This window comes from Crocuta crocuta, unplaced genomic scaffold (genome assembly GCF_008692635.1).
Source record: "Crocuta crocuta isolate KB4526 unplaced genomic scaffold, BGI_CrCroc_1.0 scaffold348, whole genome shotgun sequence".
Taxonomy (NCBI): Eukaryota; Metazoa; Chordata; class Mammalia; order Carnivora; family Hyaenidae; genus Crocuta; species Crocuta crocuta.
In genome coordinates, this window is record NW_027529573.1 from 8,354,509 (window position 1) to 8,360,620 (window position 6,112).

Sequence of the window (6,112 nt, forward strand, 5' to 3'; positions counted from 1 at the left end):
TTTTTTTTTTTTTACTTCTGGGCCACCAAAGTCACCATCCAGCTGTGAGAGAGCAAACAAGAGATGCAAACAGGCAGAACATGTTTTTAAGGCATTCTTACTTCTTCCTTTACACACACACACACACACACACACACACACACCAGAGTTCTGAGAGGTCAAAAATTTTTAAAAAGGAGTTGGAATCTATTCAACTCACTATTCTGGATCTGTCAAGGGGATATTATTATAGATTTCCTCTTGGTATTTAGGGGATATGGGTTTAAAAAAACAACTTTGTTCTATGTTCTCACATGGGATATTTTGAAGGCAACAAACTCGTAGAAGAACCTCTGGCCAAGGCCATAGGAAGGTTACTAAAGACATCTTCATGACATTTCCAAACCTGAGAGAGGCTGAGATCTTCCACATGTTAACTGGGAGACTGAGTTTTACTGAGCACAGATGAATATACAGATGTGCTTGAATGTGAAGTTCTTTGAGAAAGACTGTCAGTGGCTAGAAAAAAATTGTCACAGGGTAAGAAACAGACCCTAGCAGCAGAAACTTCAGGGAGGAGAGTAAAAAAGTAAAATCCAGGTAGCAAGGGGCTGAGATTTCAAAAAATGACAAGATCTAGAGAGTTGTAGAAGGAGTCAAATTGGGAGTAGCAAAAGGGAACAGTGGGCACATATGTTCCTCCTCTGGATGAGACCACAATAGATCAGCCATGTTTTTCTCCATTTCATAGCCTTTGAATAACATCTAGATTTAAATATAACCTATTAGAATTTTGAAAAATTCATTGCTACTGTTAGTGGGTTAATGCCTGTGGTATAGACTGAAGATATGTGTCCCTTCATAACTCATATGTTGAAACCTAATTCCTAATGCAATGGTATTTGGAGATAGGATCTTTAAAAAGTTACTAGACCATGAAGGTGGAGCCCTTATGAATGGGATTAGTGCCTTTGTTTTTGTTTTTAATGTTTATGTATGTATTTATTTATTTATTTGAGAGACAGAGAGTAAGAATGAGAGGGAGAGAGATTGAGAGCACAGGCAGGAGCTGAGGTGCACAAGTAGGGGAGGAGCAGTTAGAGAAGGTGAGAGAGAATCCCAAGCAGATTTCTCACTATCAGTACAGAGCTGGACATGGGGTAGGGTGGGGAGGAACTCTATCTCAGAAACTGCGAGATCATGACCTGAGCCAAAATCAAGAGCTAACACTTAACCCACTGAGCCACCCACCCAGATGCCCCTGATTAGTGCCTTTATAAAAGAGACCTCAGAGAATACTTTCACCTCTTCTGCCATATGGGGACCCAGCAAGAAGACAGATGCTTATGAATGAGAAAGAAAGTATTCACCAGACACTGAATCTATAGTCACTTTGGTGTTGAACCTCCAAGGCTTCAGAACGGTGAGATATAAATATTTGCTATTTAAGCCACCCAATCAATGTTATTTTTGTCATAGGAGCTTGAACAGACTAGGAACTTATTTAAAACAAACAAACAGACAAACAGACATATATAAGATAATGGCTCTCAGAAGTGCCCCTGCGGAATAGCCATGCTGCAACTCAGGCTTCCTTCTGCCAAGTTCCCTTGGATGCTCAGGATTCCTGTTTGTTTGTTTGTTTTGTTTTGTTTGTTTGTTTCTGTGGGTCTCTGAACCTGAAGAGATGGTTGTACATTTACTCCAGGTTTCTGGCTCTACCAGATTCTTGGCTTGTATTCTAAAGAGCTAAGCCCTCTTCTTATAATATTGACAAAGCTTCATGGTACAAATTCATTGGAATTTTGATTTGTTTCTCCCGTTTAATGCTTCCTATGAGACTCTAATCTCCATAAAGGAAAAGACTGTATCTGTTTTATTCAATGATAGCATAAAGTTAAAGTCCATTGATGATTACTGAATAGGTGCTTCCTAAGAGGAAAAATACGTGAGAATTAACTTCTATCACTTCCTGCTCTACTTCCCTTCCCTTTTCTTCCTGGGCTTGTATGTAGAACAAAGGGGGAAACAAACCTGTGCCTCTAAGAGACAAGTTTCCAGCTTTTCCCTCCCTACCCCTGCCCCCCCATAGGAAGTTTTTATCTTTCCCCACATAATTTATTATACTTAATTAAAATTTTTTTAATGTTTATTTATTTTTGAAACAGAGAGATACAGAGTGTGAGCAGGGGAGGGGTAGAGAAAGGAGACACAGAATCCAAAGCAGACTCCAGACTCTGAGCTGTCAGCACAGAGCCCAACGTGGGGCTCAAACTCAGGACGGTGAGATCACGACCCAAGCCAAAGTCAGCTGCCTAACCGACTAAGCCACCCAGGCACCCCACCCCACATAATTTATGAGAAGAACACAACTTAAGCATTTTCTATAGTATGCCACAATTTCTTAAGGAAAAAAAAAACAGTTGAGAAACGAATTTCAAAGTGAAAAAATGTATGGGAAATTGAGGCAAGCCAAAGAAAAGAAGTCTCTTCACATGAGAATTCTTCAGAGTCTTTATTTATATTAGATTCAGGGGTAACTTCTGCTTAACATACCATTCATACATTTTCATCCTTGGTAAAGAAGGCCCTTTAAGGGGAGCCTGGGTGACTCAGTCGGTTAAGCATCCAACTTCAGCTCAGGTCATGATCTCACGGTCCATGAGTTCATGCTGGACGTTGGGCTCTGAGCTGACAGCTTAGAGCCTGGAGCCTGCTTTGGATTCTGTGTCTCCCTCTCTCTTTGACCCTCCCCCACTCACACTCTGTCTCTCACTCTCTCTTAAAAAATAAATAAACTTTGAAAAAGAAAAAAAGATCCCTTAAGTAAGTTTGACATGGCTGTATGAGATTTTCTTTTCTGTGCCATTCCTTATGGAGAGCTGGATGTATTTCTGACTGCTGAAAAGTGCCTGTACCCTGAAGCAGGTTCAGGGCAGTGGGAACAGACTGGAGAAAATAAACACACTAGATAGGGGTGCAGACAACTGGAAGACAGATCAGTGAAAAAAGGAATATCTGAATCATTAACCTAAATGGATTGATGAGTAACTTCATTGGAAATGCAAAATAATATTTAAAACCATGCTCTTGAAGAACCATCATTTCTTTTGGAAATGAACTATATCTTAGACACAAAAGGCATTTTATTAATACATGTTAAAATGAAAGTTTAATGATTATTCCATTTTATAAATCTTATTACTTTTGATATAATAGGATTTTTCTTTTAAACTTTAATTAAAATACAGTAAATTTTAACTTTTAATATATAGATTTGTGCCACTTTGCATTCAAATTACCCCCCCCAATCCCCTAGCAACTATAGATCTTTTCCTGTGCATATAGTTTGTCTTTTCCAGAATGTCATACAAATGAAAGCCTATAATACGTAGGCTTTGACATTGGTTTATTTCATTTAGTACATTTATTTGAGACTTATCCTTATTGTTTGTGTCAGTAGCTCATACTTTTTTATTGTTTATTCATTCCCACATTGAAGGATATTTAGGGTGTTTCCTTTCCTTTTTGTCATTTATGAGTGAAGCTGACATGAACATTTTCATACAGGTTTTGTGTGAAGCTTAGAATATTTTCAATTTCTTCACTTATCATTTGTGCTAGTGGTTTCATACATTACTATATGCTATACACACAATGCCTCGTTACTCTTTTTGCTTTAGAAAATAAGTTATCATTTAGAGCTTCGTAATCAATAAAATAGCCAGTAGCCACATGTAGTTATTTAAATTTAAATAAAATTAAAAATTCAGTTCTTTAGTAACACTTGCCACATTTTCATGTTCAACAGCCATATGTGGCTNCTCACTTATCATTTGTGCTAGTGGTTTCATACAGGACTATATGCTATACACACAATGCCTCGTTACTCTTTTTGCTTTAGAAAATAAGTTATCATTTAGAGCTTCGTAATCAATAAAATAGCCAGTAGCCACATGTAGTTATTTAAATTTAAATAAAATTAAAAATTCAGTTCTTTAGTAACACTTGCCACATTTTCATGTTCAACAGCCATATGTGGCTAGTTTTATTGACAGTAGAGAAAAAAGTTAAGTTCCTTATTACAGGAAATTCCTTTTGAAAAGGGCTGTTTTAGAGGCACCTGGGGGCTCAGTCACTTAAGCATCTGACTGCAGCTCAGGTCATGATCTCATGGTTTATGGATTTGAGCCCCGAATCAAGCTCTGTGATGATACCTGGGAGCCTGAAGCCTGCTTTGGATTCTGTGTGCCTCTCTCTCTCAAAAATGAATAAACATTTTTAAAAAAATTTTTAAAGGGCTGTTTTAGAGCCTTTAAAATAAGAAAAAAATGTAATTTATGTTTAACATTTTTATATCATTTCTTTTAGGAGGTCCAAGTTTTGTTTAAAAAATTGCCATTGCTTGGAACACCTGGGTGGCTCAGTCAGTTAAGTGTCTGACTTCGGCCAAGGTCATGATCTCACAGTTCGTGGGTTTGAGCCCGGTGTTGGGATCTGTGCTAACAGCTTGGAGCCTGGCGCCTGCTTCAGATTCTATGTCTCCCTCTCTATCTGCCCCTTCCCTGCTCACACTCTGTCTCTGTCTCTCTCTCAAAAATAAATAAACATTAAAAATTTTTTTAAATGCTTCTGCCTGATGTTCTCCTTTAACACTTTTTGTAGTGCAATGCAACTACAAATAAATTTTCTAGTTCTTGTTTTACTTAAAAAGTCTTTGCTGCTTCTTAATTATTGAAAGATATTTCTGCAAGATATAGATTTCTTAATCAACAACTTTTATGGTTCCTTTCATCATTTTAATAATACCAATCCATCGTTTTCTGGCATGCATAATTTCCTTTTAATGATTTTTTATTTTTGACAAAAAGTGTATATATTTGACATATAAAATGTGATGTTTCAATATATGTATACTTTGTGAAATGATTCCACAAATTAATTGATATAACTATCACCTTTTTTGATAGAGAGGTAAGAACGCTTGAGATTTACTCTATTAGAAAATTCCAAGTATACATTACTATTAACTAAACTCATTATGCTATGCATTAAGACTCCAAAACCTTTTCATCTTATAACTGAAAGATTGTACCTTTTGGTTAATATCTCCCTTCCCCGCTACGTCCCAGCCTCTGACAACCAACTATTCTGTTCTCTGTTACTAAGACTTTGAGGGTTTTTTTTTTTCTTTTTAGATTCCACATATAAGTGAGATAATGCTAAATTTGTCTTTCTCTGTCTGGCTAATTTCAGTAAGCATCGTGTCCTCCAGGTTTGTTCATGCTGTCACAAGTGGCAGAATTTTCTTCTTTTTAAGACTGAATAAGAATATTCCATTGTATGTGTGTGTGCAAGTGTATCACATTTTCTTTATCTGTTCATTTGTCACAGGTCATTTAGGTTATTCTGAAATCTTAACTATTATGAATAATGCTACAATGAACATGAGAATGCAGATAACTCTGAGAGTGATTTTATTTCCTTTGGATATATATGTCCAGAAATGGGATTGCTGGATCATATGGTACTTAAAACAATTTTTTTGAGGAACTTCCATAGTATTTTCCATAATGGTTATACCAATTTACATTCCCTTCAACAGTGCGCAAGTGTTCCTTTCCTGATCATACTCACTAACACTTGATATGTTTTGACTTTTTGATAATAGTCATCCTAAGAGATAAGAGGTGATAGATCACTGTGCTTTTGATTTTCATTTCCTTGATGATTAGTGATGTTTAGCATCTCTTCCTGTATCTGTTGGCCATTGTATGCCTTTAGAAAAATGTCTGTTTAGATGCTATATATTCATTTCTTAATCAGGATATTTGGTTTATCGCTATTGAGTTGTAGGAGTTCTTCATAAATTTTGGATATTTATCCTTTATCAGATATACAGAGATCTATGGTTTGCAAACATTCTTTTCCCTATTTCATAGGTTGCCTTTGCATTCTGTTGATTATTTACTTTGCTGTGCAGAAATTTTCTAGTTTGGCAGTTTTACTTGTACATTTTTGCTTTTGTTGCTTGTACTTTTAGTATCAAATACAGAAAAATCATTGCCAAGACCAATGTCAAGGAGCTTATACCCTATGTTTTCTTCTAGGAGTTTTAGAGGTTTGGTCCTAT